Raw genomic sequence first — 21,971 nt, forward strand, 5'->3', positions numbered from 1 at the left:
TAAATTAATCAGTTATAAAATTGGTAATCAATCAATCCTTATGACCACTGGAAGGAAATTTTCTAAATGTTTCTTGACAAGTTTTTTGTCAAACATTTAGGAATGGTACTCTGCATACGAGTTTGATATAGTTCCTACTGACCTTCAAAATCAAATCTGTTAGAAATCAAAATCAAACATTGAGAAGGTTAAGATCACTGGAAGAAAAAGGAAAAGTCCTAAACGTTCTTGTATTTGAAATTTTAGCTCATTTGAATCGGCGGATCTGAAGTGGTGGATCAGAGGATAGTTACGAAGAATAAATTCCCCTTCGGTTGAGTTGTTTTAAAAAACAAAAACGGTCACTTTGATCGGAATAATTGTCCTTGCATGTATAGGACTCATAATGGTTTGTGTGTGTGTTTGTTTCCGCATGACAAATTTGCATACATGTCGTGCTTGCACTACGGTGCATTAAGCTATATAAGTCACCTGAGTGTGCTATTTTTAAAACACCTGTTGTTGACAAATGGAAGAGGAAGTTTATTAGCTTCTGCACATATGTGGTAAGTTTTGAAAATCATGATGTATTTAAACTACCTATAAACTGTCCTTCCGTCATAGTATATGTTTCGAGGTCTATTTTGCTATGCTTGTATGTATCATCAATACTTCTACATGTAGATGAATACATTTTGCCCAAAATCTCTGAAACGCTTCCTCTAGAGTTCCTGTTTATACCTTTAGCATTGTTTCATATATATATAAGGTGAAGTCCGTAAGCTATAATTGTGTTGTACTGATTAGTAATTATCGTTAAATTGTTAAAAACGTACTTTCGTTTTTGATTAAGCAGTGGTGGACACGCTTTGGTGGATCTAAGTCAGTGCAATGAATGACGACTGTAAATCCATAAATAGTGGTTTTGTTTAACGATGTTGGATTGTGATCTTACAGAAGAAATAAGTTTTGATGTTGAATAAATGCCCATTCGTTTCTTTAATCTGTGATCTTGGTCTTTAATGAGGGGTATGGAAAATTTCCAAAACAAAGAGATCATTTGTGTCAAGAATGCTGAAAATATCTCTAATTACCAGGGGCGGATCCAGGAATTGTGGTTACGGGGGCACCACTTTATGAAGCAGTGGGTGCAGGGCGAAGCCCTGGTGGGGGTCCAGGGGGGCAAAGCCCCCGGAAGCTCCTGGATTTTACAGATTTTATAGGGCTTGAAATATTTCTCCTATTAAGTCACTTGTACTATTTTTTATCATTTTAATAAGGTGAAATTAATAAAATGACCCAAAGTTAAAGGGTTTTTTTTGAAAAAATTAAGTTCTCCCAATAAAGTAATTCAAGAAATCAAAGGATTTTGTCATTTATTTATCCGGGAGTGGAAGAAATTATTGCTTCTTTTATCTTTTAGTACATTTTCCGAAACAAGATACCGCGATATAACTTCAATTTGAAAATTTATGGGGGGGGGGGGGAGGCTTTGGCTGCGCCCCCTCTAAATCCGCCACTGATTACTCTGGTTCAAGTTCCTTACAAACAACATAGCAGCCTGATATTTTGAAAATAATTTATCTTATTCTTCTTTTATGATACATTTATGAACAACTATAAGAACGATATTCATTTTGTTGAATTGTTTGATTACTGCACATTTACTCCAAATGTAGATTTCTTTACAATTCAATTATTGGGTATGATCTGGATCATTGCTTTCTTAATGCGCATTAAATTTGTATGCAGTTCTAAATATAACGGGTGCCCAAAATAGATCAACAAATAGACTATATCGTTGACAATCTTTTTTATAGATGTTTGAATGATTATTGTGTAGATACAGAAAATTTGTTGTTTATGACACTGTATTGTGTTGTGTTATACATGTTACAACTGTGACTGATTTACACACAAGGAGTTTGGTCGTGTGTGTTTTTATATGCTCCCATCTAAGATGTTACTTGTTATTTCTTCTGACGAATAGCATTCAATCAAGAAAATATATTGCTTTTTCATGAGCCCAGCTAAACAACCTCCACCATTCCGTCAATGTATTTGAAAAAACATATTGCTACCCTCTGAGAACAGCAACCACGCGCTCCAGGGTGATAGTATCTAGCAAAGGGTAACTTTATTCGATAAAGGGTGATATAAAAATTATTATATGCGTCAAATCCATGCGCGTACGGTTCGTTTGTTAGGCGACGTCGTTTGAGCATTTGTAATAAACGCAAATACCCGTATTGATACACAAAACATTGCATGACAGTGATTGATCAAATGTCAACAGTCTTTCTGATTTGTTCTTTATATAACATAGCTTTGATCCTTGGACGAATTTGGCTCCAGTTTTTGGCACTTTAGTTTTCCTTTTAGCTCTTACAAGTTTATTGTCATTTCGAATTTCCAAATTTTCGGCTTGAGCATCACTGAAAGGACATTATATATTGAAATGCGCATCTATTGCATCAAAATTGGTACCGTATAAGTTTAACATTATAACCCCTGGGTCGAGGCCTCTGCTGGTGGACTGTTAGTCCCCGAGGGTTTCTACAGCCCAGTAGCTAAGTACTTCGTTACTAGCTTGAAAATACGGATGTAATTGCTGTTATAAAATTTAGAAATTCATTTCAAAATTAAGGATTATATCTCCCTCATGCATAACTCTGATCCTTGGACGAATTTGGCTCCAGTTTTTTGGCACTTTAGTTTTCCTTTTAGCTCTTACAAGTTTATTGTCATTTCGAATTTCGGGGGTAAATTGTCCATATAAAACAAACCGCCGACATAGCAGTTTTTAATGTCAACTGAAATGGGTTGTTTTTTTTAAACAGAAAAGTCTGTAGTTGATTTTATTTACACTGAATACACTGTAATGTAATATGCACGCCTGTTGAGAAATCGACACGGCTGTTGCGTGTTTAATTTAATTAATATGAGAGACTTTAAAACACGCACCTTTAGATGATTGTTAAAGCCGAACTTTGAAATGTTCACTTCATCTATACTCAGTCATTTTTTTCTTCGATTGAAATGTTTTTAATCCGTTTTTCTAAAAAACACCCTTGTCAGTTATAAATCTTTATAGATGGCGAACTCGAGATATCTTAAATAAAGCAATATTATTGCCTTATTTGTTTACTTTTCTTATCTCCAGATTTTAGGAGATTTTATGCGACATGTATTTTTGTGATTATTGTTTTGTTTATGCTTTTTGAGGATGTTCGTTTTTACTTTTGGGGATCTTCATGTTTGCTTTTGTAGATATTCGTTTTTCCTTTTGGGGATGTTCGTGTTTGCTTTTGCAGATGTTCGTTTTTGCTTTTGGGGATGTTCGTGTTTGCTTTTGGGGATGTTTGTGTTTTGCTATTTAAGATGTTAGAATTTGCTTTTGGGGATGTTACTGTTTGCTTTTTAGGATGTTCGTGTTTGCTTTTGCAGATGTTCGTTTTTTTGCTTTTTAAGATGGTCGTAAAAATGTATTTGCTTTTGGGGATGTTACTGTTTGCTTTTGGGGATGTTCGTGTTTGTTTTTAGGATGTTCGTGTTTGTTTTGTAGGATGTTATTGTTTGCTTTTTAGGATGTTCGTGTTTGCTTTTGTAGATGTTCATTTTCACGTTTGGGGATGTTTGTTTTTACTTTTGGAGATGTTTTAGTTTGCTTTTTAGGATGTTTTAGTTTGCTTTTTAGGATGTTTTGGTTTGCTTTTTAGGATGTTTTGGTTTGCTTTTTAGGATGTTTTGGTTTGCTTTTTAGGATGTTTTGGTTTGCTTTTGGAGATGTGAAGTGCGATTTAAGGTTGTGTTCTTTCTGTCCTTCATCCTACTTCCAGAAATAATATTGTTAAAATTAGTCCAGAATTTAGAACTACGGCGATAAAGTCTTAGCAGAGAAAAATACTTTTTTTCTAAATGTGACTTTATGTCAGTGCTTCATTTCATATTTGATTTTTTTTCTCAGCGAGGGACGCTACAAAACCACAAAAACATTCCGGAAAATTCCAATCTGTTCAGGGATTCGAAATTCAGCAATGCTAGAAAATCATTCTTTTTTACCAAAATGACCGACACATGTACATTTATTGAAGAAATAATGTAGATTAAACAAGTATATCTTTCTAAAAAAAAAAAATCCATCTTTAGCAAAAACTTTAAAGAGTGAACTTGAGTTATCTCTTTGTTTTCCTCATTGAAACGTGCTGAAATGGATATCCTTACAAAAGCAGTATCCCGAGGCCTATTGTATAAGATTTTTTTTACAAGTATAACCTTAGATATGAATTGTATTTGTACTAATCAAACACCATTGTTTCCCCCATATTAACACCAATTAAAGCCTCTATATCAAAACAAAGCTAAAAAGGGAGATTTTCCAAAGAAGACGGTAAAACGCATATGAATTCAAAGGAAACAATAAAATTATTTTAAAAAGCCTTTTCATGAATGTGCCCATATGTTGACCAATTTTTATGCATTATTTCGCACATTCACATGAAAGGCATATCAGAATGGTAATTTGGTCAATATATATTTCAAATGAACGGCTAAATCTACGGGGGCAGAATTGATACAGTAAAAACACGTATAGTGATGTGCTTGGGAACGTAGTTCGGTATATCCGCTGAGTTCATAATATGTTTTAAAACTAACTTACTTAGCCCTTAGTTTTCCCCACGCCAGAAGGCGCATAAGGCCGTTTTAAATCGTTGTAGGCGTGAATTCGTTATAAGCGTGTCCGCTATAACCGGGTATTACTGTAGTTCCCATAGCAAACTAATACTAGTATTAAGTGTTGTTTCACATAAGCGCCATCTACTCTTTATTTTATTTTGCTGTAAGTGTCACCAATTTGTACATGTTTGTGTATATTTGTCTTCACTCTTGATATGATGCCATCAACATTTTCTCTAAAATGTGTTATGAAAGCTTTGTAAAATTATGGCTAAGTAATTATGTGTCACTTGTAATACTTTCCTTAAATCTGTTTTTCTTTCTGTTGCTGTGATTTATAGACTTCATTGTGACCATTGAGGTTTATATGATTACCACATAAAGTGTCTGGACAATCCATGACCTCAAAAGGAACTGTCAAGGACGCCGCGTGAAACAGATAAATGCACGATTTTCAGATTGAACGAGACGAGGTTATTTGTTTTTAACATGATGTGCTAACGTGAAGCGGTGCTGTTTTTAGTCTCATGTATTTTTCAAAAATGAAATTTATATTTTATATTTACAGCTCACTTTCACTTTTTTAATATTCCCAGCCGTTTAAAGTCACGTATTTATCAACATTCATCCGCGCATTGTTCCCATTCATGAGGAAATGACTATCATTTCCTTTGGTAAAGAAATCAAAGGTAAAAACATTGGAAATGGAAATCATTCATATCTCAAAATATTCACGTTACGTCATCTCCTCCCTCAGCCTGTATAGCTGCAGTTCATACGGGATTCACATCGTCCCCATCCAACTTTTATGTTGTCAGCCGAAGAGCTACAGTCCGACAGCTACCCTCTGTTTTGAAATTAATATCCAGAAAATCTTTATTTTAGCTGGTGTTGAAAATAATAGCGGTGTACAAAATGCTATCATTTTATGGCTTAAGTATTACAGTATGTTCGTACTGCAAGATGCACTGCATCGTCAGAAACCCACGGTCTGTCGCACTTCTTTTACCTCCCGTGGGACACAACGCCGATATGTTTGCATAACTCATTAAAATGCATGACCTTACGTGACATATCGGGGAACAATGGGAATCGCCGTAAGTATTCCCGAAACTTTAAGCGTCAGCAGTAATGGCGACGCCCATGAAAGTATGTCTTTTGTTGTGCCACTGTTGAAGATCAGGGTTACAGGGCTCTATCGGCAGACATTTCACTTGAACAACTATGCTTTAGAGTGCCTTAACTTTCACCCAACAGACATATCACTTGCGTGCAGCCTATATACGAATATATTAAATCGGGTATGCAAATTCAACGAGTCAATTGTCACGAAAGTTGACCAGATGAAGGTTTAAAGAGATAGGTTGTTAGGTATGTTTATATTTGAAATAAAATCGATTTCAAAACAAACTAACAAAGAAGTTGTAAAGCACCTCGCTTAAAGCTTTGTAACTTTTCAAAATTTACGCCTCGAAAGCCATACTTTTCTATGCTCCCGAGCACTGGAAATAGGGGGCTTTTTCATTGGTTGAATATCGCACTAAGGAATGGTACAACGACCAATCGCATATCGAACCCGAGACACACCTTCCAGCGAAAATATCGGCGTTGTGTCCCACAGGAGGTAAAAGAAGTGCGATCGACCGTGGGTTTCCGACGGTGGGTGCACTGAGAAGCCTTTAAAAATTGGAAACGTACCTATGATAGGTTGATTCTAGATTCCGCCTGTTTGTTTTCATCACGACAGAAAGTAATTTCCTTTTACCTGTTCAAGTTAAAATGTTCTTTGTATTTACGACATTTGACATCTGTCAAACATCAAACAAAGAAAAGGTATGCAATGAAAACAAGGTAAAGGTTTAACATTATGATAGCTCCAATCCTAGGAGAACGTAGTTGCAATTCCACATCCGGGCAATCCATTTCATTATCCGAACTATGCTTACATTACTAAATAGTTATAGTGAGCGTGAATGTATCTACCGACGGCATAATTCTTAGAAGCCTGAATGTTTCTATCAATGGCATAATGATCACAAAGACCTAGAACTACTAATGACATATCTATAATGAGCAAGGTTTCTCCTACATGTAACAGCAGTTAGAATGAGCATCAATGTACGAGAACATGATGACGTCTACATGCGACATAGTTATAATGAGCTCCCCAGGTCTTCTAACAGCATAGTTATAATGAGCTCCCCAGGTCTTCTAACAGCATAGTTATAATGAGCTCCCCATGTCTTTTAACAGTATATTTATAATGAGTTTCCCGGGCCTCTTCTAACGGCATAGTTATAATGAGCTCCCCGGGCCTCTTCTAACAGCATAGTTATAATGAGCTCCCCGGGCCTCTTCTAACAGCATAGTTATTTATTGAGCAAAGGGACCTTTTAGATTCTAACGGCATAGTTATAATGAACTCTCTTGGTCTCTTTTAACGGTAATTATATATTTAGCAGGAGGACTTTTTCTACTGGCATATATATAATGAGCTCCTCGGGCCTCTTCTAACAATATAGTTATTTGTTGAGCAGGAGGACCTTTTAAATTTTAACGGCGTAGTTATAATGAATGGGAAGGTCTCTAACCTCTACATATACAACAATGGTGACATCCGGGGTTCTCTTGCTCTAATAATCATTCAAACTTTAAAATTAAACGTATTGACAAAACACAAATATTATGCATGCAATTGAACTAGGATTGAACAATGGAAAAATAATTACCTATCAAAATCTACGTTTTTGATATTGCGGGCCTGTTTTTTTTTTTAAATATATTGAATAACAGCACTTTTGAATAAATGAAAATTTAGTACAATCATTAGTTAGTTAGTCTTCGTGAAAGAGCTGCACATAGTTGTAAAAAATTCCTAATGCGGGTCCCAAGGTCTGTAAATCGGTGAATTCATTTCTATACCCTGACTGTGTAATCAACAAAATATTAAAATTGCACTCCGTCCTCATATAACTGGCCCGTGGAACTAACACTCACCAAATTATCACAAATCTCAAGTGTTGCATGTTAATGGCATAAAAGTACATTTTCAAAACGAACGTTACAAGAAGGGTTTATTCATTCTGACGTTTCCTCGTTATAAAATTATTACTTACACACTTTGGAGAAGATGATCTACAGCTTGGCTAAATGATAATACATATTCTTCTTATCTGGTCATAAACAACCATTGTGCCAACCGTAATGGCTGTTATACTATTCCGTTACAAATATTTCAACTGGTCGAGTTAGAGCGTTTGCTTCGCAACCCGGAGGTCGTGAGTTCGAACCCCACTCATGCCATATGGCCGCGTCATACCTAGGTACTCGTACTAGGGCCGGGTCAAACCTAAGACGTTAACATCACAGGCACTTATATCGCTTGGGGCCTAATTACTATATATAAGAGTACTCTTATATGTAGCTGTTAGCTGACCTGTTTCTATATTCATATGAAGCAGAATTTATTCAAAAACTTCTACGTGAAAAGAAAAAATATCTCGCTGCGGCCTTCAATTCGACATTTAGATATATCTATGACGTTTTGTCTATTAACAATAATAGCTTTCATTCATATGTCGATTTGATATATCCTTGTCAGCTCGAAATAAAGGACACCACAGAGTCGTCTACTTCTGTATCATACTTAGATATTTTATTGAAAGTAGACATTAACGGCAAACTGACAACTCAACTGTATGACAAACGGGATGATTTCAACTTCTCCATCGTCAACTTCCCATATTTATGTAGCAATATTCCATTATCACCTGCATATGGTGTTTATATATCTCAACTGATTCGATATGCAAGAGCTTGTTCTGCGTATAGTCAGTTTTTAAATCGAGGTAAGCTACTGACAAACAAGTTGATGGTACGGGGGTTTCAACAGTCTCGATTGAAGTCAGCATTTCGCAAATTCTCTGGTCGTTAGAACGATCTAGTTCGTCAATACAACCTATCATTGGGTCAAATGCTGTCTGATGTGTTTCATACCGATTGTTAAGCCGTTCTTGACACACTGATATTGACTGCGGATAACTCCGTTTACCTGATCAGGATATAGGATTCACGGCGGGTGTGACCGGTCAACAGGGGATGCTTACTCCTCCTAGGCATCTGATCCCACCCCTGGTGTGTCCAGGGGTCCGTGTTTTCCCAACTATCTATTTTGTATTGCTTATAGAAGTTATGAGATTGATCACTGTTCGTTATCTTTGCCTTGCATGTAGTAATTAGGCCCCAAGCAATATAAGTGCCTGTGGTTAACATTCTGATTGCTCCTTCGCCAAAGTGAGATTGATTGTATCTTGCTTAACGTCCCCTTGAGAATTTTTCACTCATGTGGAGACGTCATCAGGACCGGTGAAGGGCTTCACAATTAGGCCTATGCTCGGCGCTTACGGCCATTGAGCAGTGAGGGTTCTTTAGCGTGCCACACCTACTGTGACACGGGATATCATCTCCGAGGACCCGTAATATCCACACCTGATGCCGAGCGTTTGGCGATGTAACCGTCACTACCTGTTTTAACGACAGTCACTAAGTCTGTCGCAGTAAAAAAAAACATTGTGTTCAGGCGGCAAATAACATAAAGCAAAATATATATTTTTTGCATCGATACAAGTTTTAACTCTACTATACACCATATAATACTATCATGAATATTTTCGACAATGAAACTATTTGGAGAAAGATGGGTCTTACAATACACAACTATACCGCCACCTTTTATCAATTTTCTTGGGGGAAATAAGACAATCATAACCATTAGGGAGTATCACGTGACTGTGCAAGTCTCTCCTTTTACACAATTAAATAGATTATTGTGAAATTAGTAATAGAATATTTCTATCGACATGCATAACCTGCGTTAATTGTTCAAGATAACACGGCGTATCGTTGTTGAGTGGAAGATAGGTAAATAACACACCACTAACGTTTTAAAATCGATGGATGGACTCTGTCACCCAAAGTGTAAGTAGTTTTGTTGTTGTTGTTTTGTTGTTTTATTTATTTGCCCTTCTTCATGGCTACTCAAACTAATTGCGTAGAAGATACCGTGAATTTGATTAAAATCGTATAATTTTGATGTTTTGTTGGAATAACTGATTTTTACAATTTTTTAAATTGATTTTTATACACATGATATTTAAGCACATGAATACAATCAAGCCATACATACATGTAAGTATCAAGTGTAGAGAAGATAGAGAAAAGGGTTATGAGTGAGGAAGAGAGAGAGAAGAAAGGGAGAGAGGGATGTGTGTGTGCTATAGATGAATAGCAAGATAGCAAGTTCCATCTGTTCCATTGAGCTTTTCGCAATTTTTATTTGAGATATATTTCCGTGTTTCATAAAGGTATTGTAGCTGGCAGGTTTAAAGGGTTCTCCATGCAACTTGCAGTATAAACATACTGTGATACTTAACGATACTAGCTACAATAAAGATTTACTGGATATTAATTTCAAAGCAGAGGGTAGCTGTCGGACTGTAGCTCTCCGGCTGACAACATAAAAGTTGGATGGGGATGATGTGAATCCCGTATGAACTGCAGCTATACAGGCTGAGGGAGGAGATGACGTAACGTGAATATTTTGAGATATGAATGAATATTTCCATTTCCAATTTTTTACCTTTGATTTTTGTTTGTTTGACGTCCCGTCGAGAATTTTCACTCCTATTGAGACGTCACCAGCTTTAGGTGAAGTGCCACAAATTTAGACCTAGTGGTTCTTTATCGTGTCAACACCTGTTTCGAGATACAATGTACGTCCGAGTTATATCCCTTTGGAGAACTCTCGTAAATTTATAGCCAGGCGCAAAACAATGTGAGTGAATGTGCTCAGTAAGTTTCTCTTACACTGATTCATCACACGAATTCGACTGATACTCAAACTAAGTAACTGAGAAGTATTCATGGAGTAATTAGATAAGTGGAATTCTTACATCATATCACTTTTATTTTTTGCTCGTGTATACCATATAATTTAGGGTATTACTTGTAAATGTGATGCCCAGTGTTTCTATGATTTCACTTTAGTAAAATATTTTTTTCGATGATCTTTTGTATTTCTTACATCAACATATATAAAGCGACGCCGCTTTTAATACATTTTATCATCTTCCTAAAATGTGATATATTTTATCATTTTCCTTCCCGTGGGGATCCGGGTTAGAATAGGTCCTCAGTACCCCTTGCTTGTCGTAGAAGGCGACTAAATGGGGCGGTCCTTCGGATGAGACCGCAAAAACCGAGGCGCCGTGTCACAGCAGGTGTGGCACGATAAAGATCCCTTCCTGCTCAAAGGCCATAAGCGCCGAGCAGAGGCCAAAATTTTGCAGCCCTTCACCGGCAGTGGTGACGTCTCCATATGAGTGAAATATTCTCGAGAGGGACATTAAACAATAATCAGTCAATCAACTATCTTAAGAACCATTGGACTAAAGAAGTACTGTTTACATTTACATGAAAGGTTCCTGACATAGTGCAGATTCAAGCTTGTAAAAATCATGGCCCCCGCGGGTAGGTTGTGAATGCAATAGGGATCAAAGTTTTACATGCGAATATATAGGGAAATCTTTAAATATGGGCTAAGGTGACACAGATGAGCGATGTGGCCCATGGACCTCTTGTTTAGAAACTAGAATAAATGTCCAGTGAGATATTGAGTAAAGTATGCCGTGAACACCGGGCATATTGTCGATAGTATTATTTTTTCTTCGTTGGTATTTTACTAAGAAATAGTAAATAAATAGCCAATCTTGGCATATATAGAATTGTTAAATTCTTTTTTCTTGCTGTTGTCTTTCATTGTTTATCGATTCCAATCTCTCAATATCGCGTATATCTAAAAATAAATAAATAAATTTCAGTTTTGAAAATTCCATCTTCGCTAAGCCAAGGGTGACACTCCAAGGACAAGAAAAACACCGTGGAACGTCACCCTAGCCTTGTGAAGAGGTGAAAATACATTAGAGTATGAAATGCGATGTTTCATACCTGTGTAACGACGAAAAGTGACCCCCGTAGAATATTGACCCCCGGGGGGGGGGGGGGGTGTCATTTTTCTACGTAGAAACTTTTTTGTAGAAATTATGGCCTTGGGGTCATTTTTCTCCGTGTGGATTGTAGAAAAGTAACCTCATAGAATAATGACCTGTGTCATTTTTTTGATACATAAAATGGTCAATATTCCACAGGGGTCACTTTTCGTCGTTACACCGGCATACTTCTTGAAGGACGTTGCCGCTTTATGCATGACGTATGTCGGCATAATGTGTTGCAGTTCATATCCTCGTGTATTTTCAAGATTGAAATTTATTTTGGACATGTAAATTCTACTTTCATATCTGTCGAGAATTTTCAATCGACTAAATAGAAATAATCATCAAGTAGTTCTGTATATTCATTGTTTCAACTGAAGCGCGCTCATGAGGAAATGCCCATGATCATTGCAATTAGTAATGAACATTCTAAATCAATGCAGTTTTGAAAATTCGTGCGTTAGTCCTTGTTTTTAAAAAAGAGCCAGAAAATTCGGACATGTGTATGAAAGGGTCAAAGTACGGGCTTTTGAATTAAGATAAGGATAATATCAATATGAAATTTGTGCATGTGTTGAAACGCGATAAAAACACATCTGTGCCGGGGGGTGCATTTAGTACATGTAGTACAATGACAGGCTACCAGCGGGAGAGAGTAGGCTTACACCGTGCGAGGAATACGATTAAAAAAATTAAAACCTGCTTTTGTTTAGAATTATGATGGTAAGAATATATAATAGACTGTCGAAAGAAATCTTTTAAATGATATGATAAGCATTTCTTCTGTTTCTTCACATATTTAATATCAATCAAATTCTGGTGAGAGCATTTACTGATATACATGTTGTGACAGACATGTGTATTCACAAATTTATTTAGCGCTTTGCCGAGTACAACAGTTCTCTAGACGAGAAGAACGTACTAGCGTTCCCATTTAAGAGCGTGTCTTTTGACTTGATTGAGCATGTCACTCACTGATTGGCCGTATGGTTTCCATAAAAGAGAGTTTGGATGACCACGCTATGCCATTCTTTATTGGTTTAGTTTGTTGTATATAAAGTTGTGTGTCTGAATTTTCGATAAATTTTGTCCACCTTGAAAAAACGCTGTTGAACCATCGTTCCCTGTGAACTCGAGATAAAAGACACCACGTAGTACTCCATATATGCTTCGTATTTAGATATTTTATTGAAAATGGATATTAACGGCAAACTAACAACTCACTTTATTACAATCGGGATGATTTTAGCTTTCTCATCGTCAACTTCTCATATCTATGTAGCAATATTTCATTATCACCTGCACATGGTGTTTATATCTCTCAACTGATTTAATACACAAGAGCTATTGTTCTGCGTATGATCAGTCTTTGAATCGAGGCAGGCTACTGACAAACAAGGTGATGTTACAGGGGTTCCAACAGTCTCGTTTAAAGTAAGCATTTCGCGAATTATATGGCTGTTATAAGGATCTAGTTTGCAATATAACTTATCATTGTGTCAAATGTCGTCTTACATTTCTCATACCGGTTGTAAGGCCGTTCTTGGCACACTGATTTTGACTACGGATTACTCCGGTTACCTGATCAAGATATAGGGCTTACGGCGGGTGTGACCGGTCGACAGGGGACGATTACTCTTCCTAGGCACCTGATCCCACCTCTGGTATGTCTGCTTTAAGGTAGCTCACTACACTAAAGCTTATACTCTGTATGACACCACGTCACAAGATGGCGATTTAAATGTTTTGTGAAATTATTTGTATCGATCGATTTGTTTGTCTATCATTGTAGCTCTGGTTAAAGCACTGGTGAACCGCAGATCTCGAGTTCAAATCCCCTAGAGTCTTTTGTTCATATGTGTTGAAATGATATTTTTTAAAATCATGTTTTTATCCAAATCTGTATTTTTTAATTTTTTTTTTGCCTTTCTGGCATATATACTTATTGTATATCATCATATCTTTTATAATTAAATCAATTCGTACTGATTTGAGAAACTATTTCTGGGTGTAGTGAGTCACCTTAAAGTATTCAATGTACGAAAGGAAAATGAGCGATTTCGAAGGGTTTAAATCAAAATATTTTTTTATTGTTACATAATGATGAAAGTGAAGTAGATCCGATTCACATGACTGGTAAATGATTAGAGGCTGACCTTTTTGCACTTGATACTTTTTGAAGTGTTCCCTGCCCTTTGTAAAAATAAGAAAAATCTGATTTTCTAAAGATGCGTGTGGTAAATGATTAATTTTATTTCATATTTCCATAAATAGAAAGTGTATGTAACGTTCTACCAAGAGATTTGTATGAAAATATAATTTCTTTTTAGAATATCTTTAAGCAATAAAGCATGATTATTTATTTCATTAAGTGTATGTAACTTTCTACCAAGAGATTTGTATGAAAATATAAGTTCTTTTTAAAATATTTTGATAAAACATGCTCCTCCCATAGACTTCAGTGTTAAATTCTAAGTGAAATAAATCAAGCAGTAAATAGAATTGGTGGATTATTTTTATTAGATGAACCCCTCAAAATGAAACCATGATTACAAAAACCCACCGCTATTTACTAGACCTGAAATAGGATCGTTATACATTTACATTGAATACCTTACAACATTCTTTACAAAAAGTAATAGATGAACATCGGATCATACAGCTTTAACGTCCTGCTCAAGGATTTTTTCACTCATATGCAGACATTGCCGTTTCCGGTGAATAGAGCAGCAAAATTTAGACCTATCCACTGCGCGTACGGCCTTTGAGCAGGAAGAGATCTTTATCGTGCCACGCCTGCTGTGACACGGGGCCTTGGTTTTGCGGTCCCATCGAAGGACCGCCCCATTTAGTTTCCTCTTACGACAAGTAAGGGGTATAATGAGGATCTATTCTATCCCGGATCCCCGTGGGATTGTGATTGGTCACTGAGAATAAAGATAAAACCCTTTTCATTGAAACGTGTCCCAAAAATTAGGGTTCAAGCCCAGTATTCCGACGGTCCGATAGTTCGACGGTCCGACGGGCCGGTAGTCCGATAGTCCGACGGTTCAATATTTCGACGGTCCGATAGTCCGACATGTTGACCATCACCAAAAATTTTAATTAATAGAGTTAAAAATGTATTCATGTCCGGCATTATTTTATGGAAATTACCAGAAACCGCCAAAATCGACACGGCCTGATTATAAATCAGACAATCAATTTCTGACCAAAATCATTCAAGTGTGAACTTACGGCGGCATAGAAAGGCCATATATAAATATATTATTCTTTCGGACAAATTAGCAATTTTTTCGGACGAATTAGCTATTTGTTCGGACATATTAGTAATTGGTTCGGACAAATTAGTAATTCGTTCGGACGAATTAGCTATATGTTCGGACAAATTAGTAATTTGTTCGGACGAATTAGCAATTTGTTCGGACGAATTAGCTATTTGTTCGGACATATTAGTAATTGGTTCGGGCGAATTAGCTATATGTTCGGACAAATTAGTAATTTGTTCGGACAAATTAGCAATTTGTTCGGACGAATTAGCTATTTGTTCGGACATATTAGTAATTGGTTCGGGCAAATTAGTAATTCGTTCGGACGAATTAGCTATATGTTCGGACAAATTAGTAATTTGTTCGGACGAATTAGCAATTTGTTCGGACGAATTTATTATTAGCTATAAGGCAACGCCAATACCGTAGTCAAACATCGTAAAGTGTTGGTAGGGGAGCACAAAACTTAGATTGGGGCACATGCTAAAATGGGATTCAATTCTAAAAATTTTCCATATAAACGTCATGAAGATGGCGATGGTAACCTACATAATCACCCCCAACCCCTGAAATAACAAGCTAAAATTGGTAGAATTCCCTACACCCTGCTCAGTCTTAAAGGTTTGAAGTAGGCCTCAAGTCCCCCCCCCCCCCCCCGGGCAAAAGTTTATTAAATGAAAATTTTCTGTATAACGGGCCATAACACAATCAATAAGGAAATGAATTTTTGTATGGGACGACAATAATGCAATTATGCGCCAATCAGAGCCTATCTAAGTTTTTCAACGCAAATCTGTATATCCGAATTTTATACCAATTTTATGGTATACCTTTCTTTATAGCAAATAACAATTTTTGAACAGAAATTTCTTGCACTAGAATTAAGGGGAGGATGTTATCAAACAACATTTGATATAAAGATGAGGATCTCGTTTGGGGTTCCAGAAGTGTAAGGAGGGGGCACATACATACTCTTGTCCCCCACTCCCTACTTTTGAAAGTGTTAAGGGGACACGAGCAGGCGCGTGGCCTCGTTTTTGAAAGGGGGAAGCTGGGGGCCAACCAAAAAGGATTGGGGGGGGGGGGGGGCAGCCGAACCAAAAAGAGTTTTAACATGTAAACAAGAGGCCTAGGGGCCTTATAGGTCACCTGAGTATCATGTAACAACCTTCCAATGTTTGAATTAGGTTTGTGTTTAAATATAAGAATTTTACTTTTGGATGGAAGAAACATTGAATAGCTATGTGGTCAGCCCCGCCTTTGCACCAGAACCCCTGACCCAGGGCCCATAAATTTCAGTTTTGAAAGAAGCATCCTTGATCATCATTATCATACTATTAATTTGTCTACTTAATACCCAGCAGCAGAGGAGAAGATTTTCAAAGAAATAAAATGCATTTTCACTATATGATCAATAGGGCCCCACCCTAATACCAGAACCCCTGACCCAGGGGCCATGAATTTCACAATTTTGAAAGAGGCATCCGTGCTCATCATAACCATGCTATTGGTTTGTCTACTTAATACCCTAGGACAGAAAAGAAGATTTTCAAAGAAATAATGCATTTTCACTATATGACTTATAGAGCCCCACCCTAGCAACAGAACCCCTGATCTAGGGGCCATGAATTTCACAATTTTTAACAAGAGGTACTGTGAGCAATGCTCACTAAGAATACTCCCCGCTTACCCCAATCTCCCAAAGGGTGTTGGTAATAGGTATAAACTTCCTCTTTTCTGAGTGTTGCTACTTCGATGTACAGTGCGCATGACCTTTGACCGTTTGACCCCAAAATCGATAGGGAACATCTTCATCCCATGGGTAGTCCATATATATGATATGGTGACTGTAGGTGGAAAGGATAACGCTTTAGAGCCCGGAAACCATATTGCTACTTCAATGTCCAGTGCGCTTGACCTTTGACCTTTTGACCCCAAAATCAATAGGGAACATCTTCATCCCATGGGTAGTCCATATATATGATATGGTGACGGTAGGTGGAAAGGATAATGCTTTAGAGCCCGGAAACCATTGCGTCTACAGACGGACGGACGGACAGACGGACAACCCGATTCCAGTATAACCCCCCCCCCCCACAACTTGTTGCAGGGGGTATAAAGAGGCATCCTTGTTCATCATTACCATGCTATTAGTTTGTCTACTTAATACCCAGAGACAGAGAAGAAGATTTTCAAAGAATTTCTACACTTTCACTATATGACCAATAGAGCCCCACCCTAACACAAGAACCCCTGCCCCAGGGGCCATGAATTTCACAATTTTGGTAGAGGGCTCAACGCTCATTATAATTATGCCCACAGTTTGGCTTCTTGATGTCCAGGAGTAAAGAAGAAGATTTTTTAAAATTACACTCATTTTGATGGTTTTTGCCCCACCCCTCAGGCCCCAGGGGGGCATGGACCACGAATTTCACAATTTTTGTTCCCCTCCACCCACAGATGCTATATGCCAAAATTGGTTGAAATTGGTTCAGGGGTTTCAGAGAAGAAGCTGAAAATGTTCAAATGTTAACGCACGACGCACGACGAACGACGACGGACAAAAACAGATAGCAATAGGTCACCTGAATGAATTCAGGTGACCTAAAAAGAAGAAAGGGAAAATTTTTAAAAAGTGGGATGAGGGATCAGCCCCCTCCCTCTGTTGCTACGTCCCTGACGAGTATCCGCTGTCAGCCCTCCCTACAAGCTATAGATATCGGTATATATATGATGAAAATGTTCCTTAAATTCAGCATACATACATACTGACAGACAGACACACAGCGAGTAGTAATGAATGAAACCACGGGTGATGGAGAAAGGAACGAAGCGTAATCAACCGTGGGCTTCCGACGATGCCGAAATATATACATGTAGACGAAACGAAATCTACCGAAACGAAACGAAACAGATTGTATAACCGAACTCTTTTATTAGAAATGGTATCTTAGGCCCCTGTGAAAATTACCACATATAAATAAAATTCGCCTCCCCTTTGATGTAGGCTTTCAGCTTGACTGATACACAGTTTTAAAAGCTGGAAAGGGGGGAGGTGGTAAGCAAAATGTACATATCCGAAGTTGATTAAATACCATGTGCAATTAGTTTCAGATCCATAAATTTCAGAACGGAGAGTTACAGTCTCAGAGGTCTGGCGAAACACACTAAACAAGGGATGGGGTCGCTGGCGTTGGATCCGCCTTTGGACATAGATACATTGTTTTAAGAAACTGGTGTCTGAGAAATTTGAAAGCAGGAAGAGCTCTTAACCTTCTATTTTATCTCTAACTGCTGAGGTGCGAGTACTTTCAATAATGGAAAAAGTTAGATAGTATACCATATTATATCAAGGTAAGCTACTGACAAACAAGTTGATGGTACAGGGGTTTCAACAGTCTCGATTGAAGTCAGCATTTCGCAAATTCCATGGTCGTTATAACGATCTGGTTCGTCAATACAACCTCGCATTGGGTCAAATGCTGTCTGACGTGTTTCATACCGATTGTTAAGCCGTTCTTGACACATTGATTTTGACTGCGGATAACTCCGTTTACCTGATCGGGATATAGGGCTCACGGCGGGTGTGACCGGTCGGCAGGGGATGCTTACTCCTCCTAGGCACTTGATCCCACCTCTGGTGTGTCCAGGGGTCCGTGTTTGCCCAACTATCTATTTTGTATTGCTTATAGGAGTTATGAGATTGATCACTGTTCGTTATCTTCACCTTGCATGAATGCAATTCGGTAAAATATATACACATGTGTTATTAAAAATTATTATTGATATGTAGTGAATCTAAATATGACTCTATACATTTGTGGTGTTGCTAGGACGGGGAATTGAAAACGGGACGGAAAACATAATTTTTTTATGCAATAATATCAGGAGGAGGTCAGCATTTTGTAAACTCAAAAGCCTTATGAACAAGGGAAGCCGAAATTACAAAATGAACGGGAATTAAGCCACCGTTTGATATACTACATACAAATACACAATATCCACATGTATACATAGATTTGTCTTTAGAGCAAAAAATACTGAAACGTGTATTTATGCCGAACTGTAACCCTCTGTTCTGAAATTTATGGATCCGAAACTAATTGTACATGGTATTCAATCAACTTCGGATATGAACTTTGTGCTTACTCACCCCTTTCCAACTTTTAAAACTTTGTATCTGTCAAGCCGAAAGCTTGCATCAATGGGGAGGCGAGTTTTATTTATATGTGGTAACTTTAACAGGGGCTTAAGATACCATTTTTAATTATTATAATTAATAGAGTTCGGTTATACACCATTTTTAATTATTATAATTAACAGAGTTCGGTTATACAATCTGTTTCGGTGGGTTACGTTTCGGTAGATTTCGTTTCGTTTCGTTTCGCACTTTACAGGTACCCGATGTAGGTCGAACCCGTTCAAAGTTTTCCCACTGTGCGATGTTTTGCTCTTGTGACGTAAAAAATCGCTCTGGCACACGGCACTTAATCCTGTTTTCTGCTGCCTATTACATAGCGATCTCTTATATATGGGGCCACAAATTATCGGAGTTTCGGACCGTCGGACTACCGTACCATCAGAGTGTCGGACTATCGGACCGTCGGACTACTGGACCGTCGGACTATCGGGCCGTCGGACTATCGGACCGTCAGACTATCGGACCGTCGGAATACTGGGCGGTCACCAAAAATTAGCGTTGTGACACACTGTTACTGGATAGTATTAGAGGTGACACCCAGGCGTGATATTACGACAGATAAAATGTTATTTCAAGAGGTCCCTATCAGCAAACAGTCAAATGTCTTGTTTATCTAGAGTCATGAATTTTACCTTGAACATGATATTCCGCTAAAAAAAATAAAAATCCAATGCATTCTCTTTCATCGTTGTCATCGTAAAAAAAATTTTTTTATCACAACGGTCAATCAAGTTTCAATTTGATTGTTCCTACGATTCAGAAAATCGTGTGAGTGATGACAATTTGGCCGAAATACAATCACCATATACTCGCATTATACACATGAACACAAATCCCATAAAGAGTGTAAAATTAAGCGCATGGCAAACACGGACCGGACCAGGAGGGATCAGTAAACATGCCAGACGATCCGCGTATATGAGTCAGGAGACAGGAGGACCTGGAGTTACCATGAACTCATGAATGTGTTTTCGAAACTCGCACTATTACACCCTAAAAAGAGAGCGTCATTTCACATACAGTGTGTACAGTTAGAGCGTCATTTCACATACAGTGTGTACAATTTGGTTTGGTTATCAATGGTATGTTTTGGAGCCTTTTATCCTCAGTTTCAAGCTTTCGAGTTATCATTTTAAAAAATACGAGGGCATGAACTGCGAGGCTTCATGCCAACATACTCCGCGAAGGAACTGCCAAGGAAGTAGGGTGTATTATCATTCATGACCCGCGAAGATATATGAATTTTGGTGTAAAACTCTTCATTATTGTAAAGAATATATGAACATATATTTCATTTTCAGAACTTTTATTTAATAATGTAGCCCTCTCCGATTTTTCTTTTTTCGGGGGGGGGGGGGGGGGGGGGTTGCATGTTATTTAATAAAAAACACATTTATTAGACATGCCCTCTCCGATTTTTCTTTTTTCGGGGGGGGGGGGGGAGTTTGTATGTTATTTAATAAAAAACACATTTATTAGACATGCCCAAGCACTAAGTTGGTACTCTTTTTGTTTAAACAACATTGGAGACAAATACACGGAGTTTATTGCAGGTTATTCATGAAAATATTTTGCACCATTACGATGATCTTATGGAATTGTAGCCCTCTCCCAAAAATGTCAAAATTAAACAAAATCGGAGAGGGCTACATATTGAAGCTATAGCGAGCACACCCGTCTTATTTCATGAATAATAATAGAGAAAGTAACCCATAGTAAGGACACGTGATACAATAAATAATTACATGGATTGATATATATTGTTTTGATTTAGTTTGGTTGTAATAAGTACAAATGTAAAATTCCTTCTGTAGCGGTCGGCCGGGTTCGATCACAGGTGGCCAGTTAGCTCAGTTGGTAGAGCACCTGACTAGAGATTCAGGGGGCCCGGGTTCGAATCCCGGTCTGGTCCGTTGCATTTTCTCCCTTCCCGTTACAGATTTGGTGCCGTTGACTACCCCTGGACTTGGAGGTGAAAGTCCTCCCAGGGGCTAATAAGAACTTGGGTTGTGTCTTCAGGGGCGAAGACAATTTAAGGAGGGAGGAATGTAGCGGTCGGCCGGGTTCGATCACAGGTGGCCAGTTAGCTCAGTTGGTAGAGCACCTGACTAGAGATTCAGGGGGCCCGGGTTCGAATCCCGGTCTGGTCCGTTGCATTTTCTCCCTTCCCGTTACACTTCCAAAAATAAAAAAGGGAATTTTCTATGATGTTCAAAAGTTGAAAAATATTACCCCCACCTCCACCCCCATATATCTGTAAAAAAAAAAAAAAAAAAAAAAAAAAAAAAAAAAAATTCTCCACTGTGTCGGACGCATGCGTCAATTTTGTATTCATCATTTATACGACCCCACACTACACAATGTATAAGGCAGTAAAGCCACTGTGCAGCAACTTACATACTGTTTTATATTTAATGAATTCTGAATATTATTAAAGGAATAGTAGAACTCATTCTGTTCAATTAAAGAATTGAAATAAGTCCATATGAGTCGTGCAAGTTTAATTTCTGTGAACAATAACAGTTCTATGCATGGAAGGTGTTTCCAACTTTAAATGATTATCATCTTCAAATTACGTCCAAAATTGACAATGTAAGAGTATGTGTGTTCTTCTTGTCGGGCTAAAATTCTGAAAATGTTATTCCCACCTAATTCTCACACCCTAGCTGTCACTTTTGTATAAGGCCATATTGCAAGTTTTGTGTCTATACCCATCCGTTCAATTTAAAAATTACAATAGGACAGTAGTCTGGTTCAAATTGCCTTTTTTCTTCTATTTTTCACTTTTCGTGAACA

At 37.7% G+C, this 21,971-nt stretch overlaps 2 protein-coding genes across 6 annotated transcripts in view; one reads left to right on the forward strand and one right to left on the reverse strand.

The window, feature by feature from the left end:
* Positions 1 to 21,971, forward strand: part of LOC125670090 (uncharacterized) — a 675,065-nt gene that overhangs the window by 609,142 nt on the left and 43,952 nt on the right. Inside the window, exon 1 of one of the 5 annotated variants that reach the window (XM_048905043.2) lies at positions 404 to 545. The exons of 3 other annotated variants lie outside the window; for them this stretch is intronic. The gene's annotated coding sequence lies outside the window, so the exon portion shown is untranslated. Of the gene's footprint in view, positions 1 to 403; positions 546 to 9,583; positions 9,634 to 21,971 lie in introns of those variants that run through there. One more of the 5 variants, XM_048905047.2, reaches the window with a different exon arrangement.
* LOC125670094 (NADH dehydrogenase [ubiquinone] iron-sulfur protein 6, mitochondrial) overlaps positions 1 to 21,971 on the reverse strand; it is a 67,034-nt gene that overhangs the window by 30,210 nt on the left and 14,853 nt on the right. The gene's annotated exons all lie outside the window — the stretch shown is intronic.

The sequence above is a fragment of the Ostrea edulis genome, chromosome 4, assembly GCF_947568905.1.
Source record: "Ostrea edulis chromosome 4, xbOstEdul1.1, whole genome shotgun sequence".
NCBI classification, from domain to species: Eukaryota; Metazoa; Mollusca; class Bivalvia; order Ostreida; family Ostreidae; genus Ostrea; species Ostrea edulis.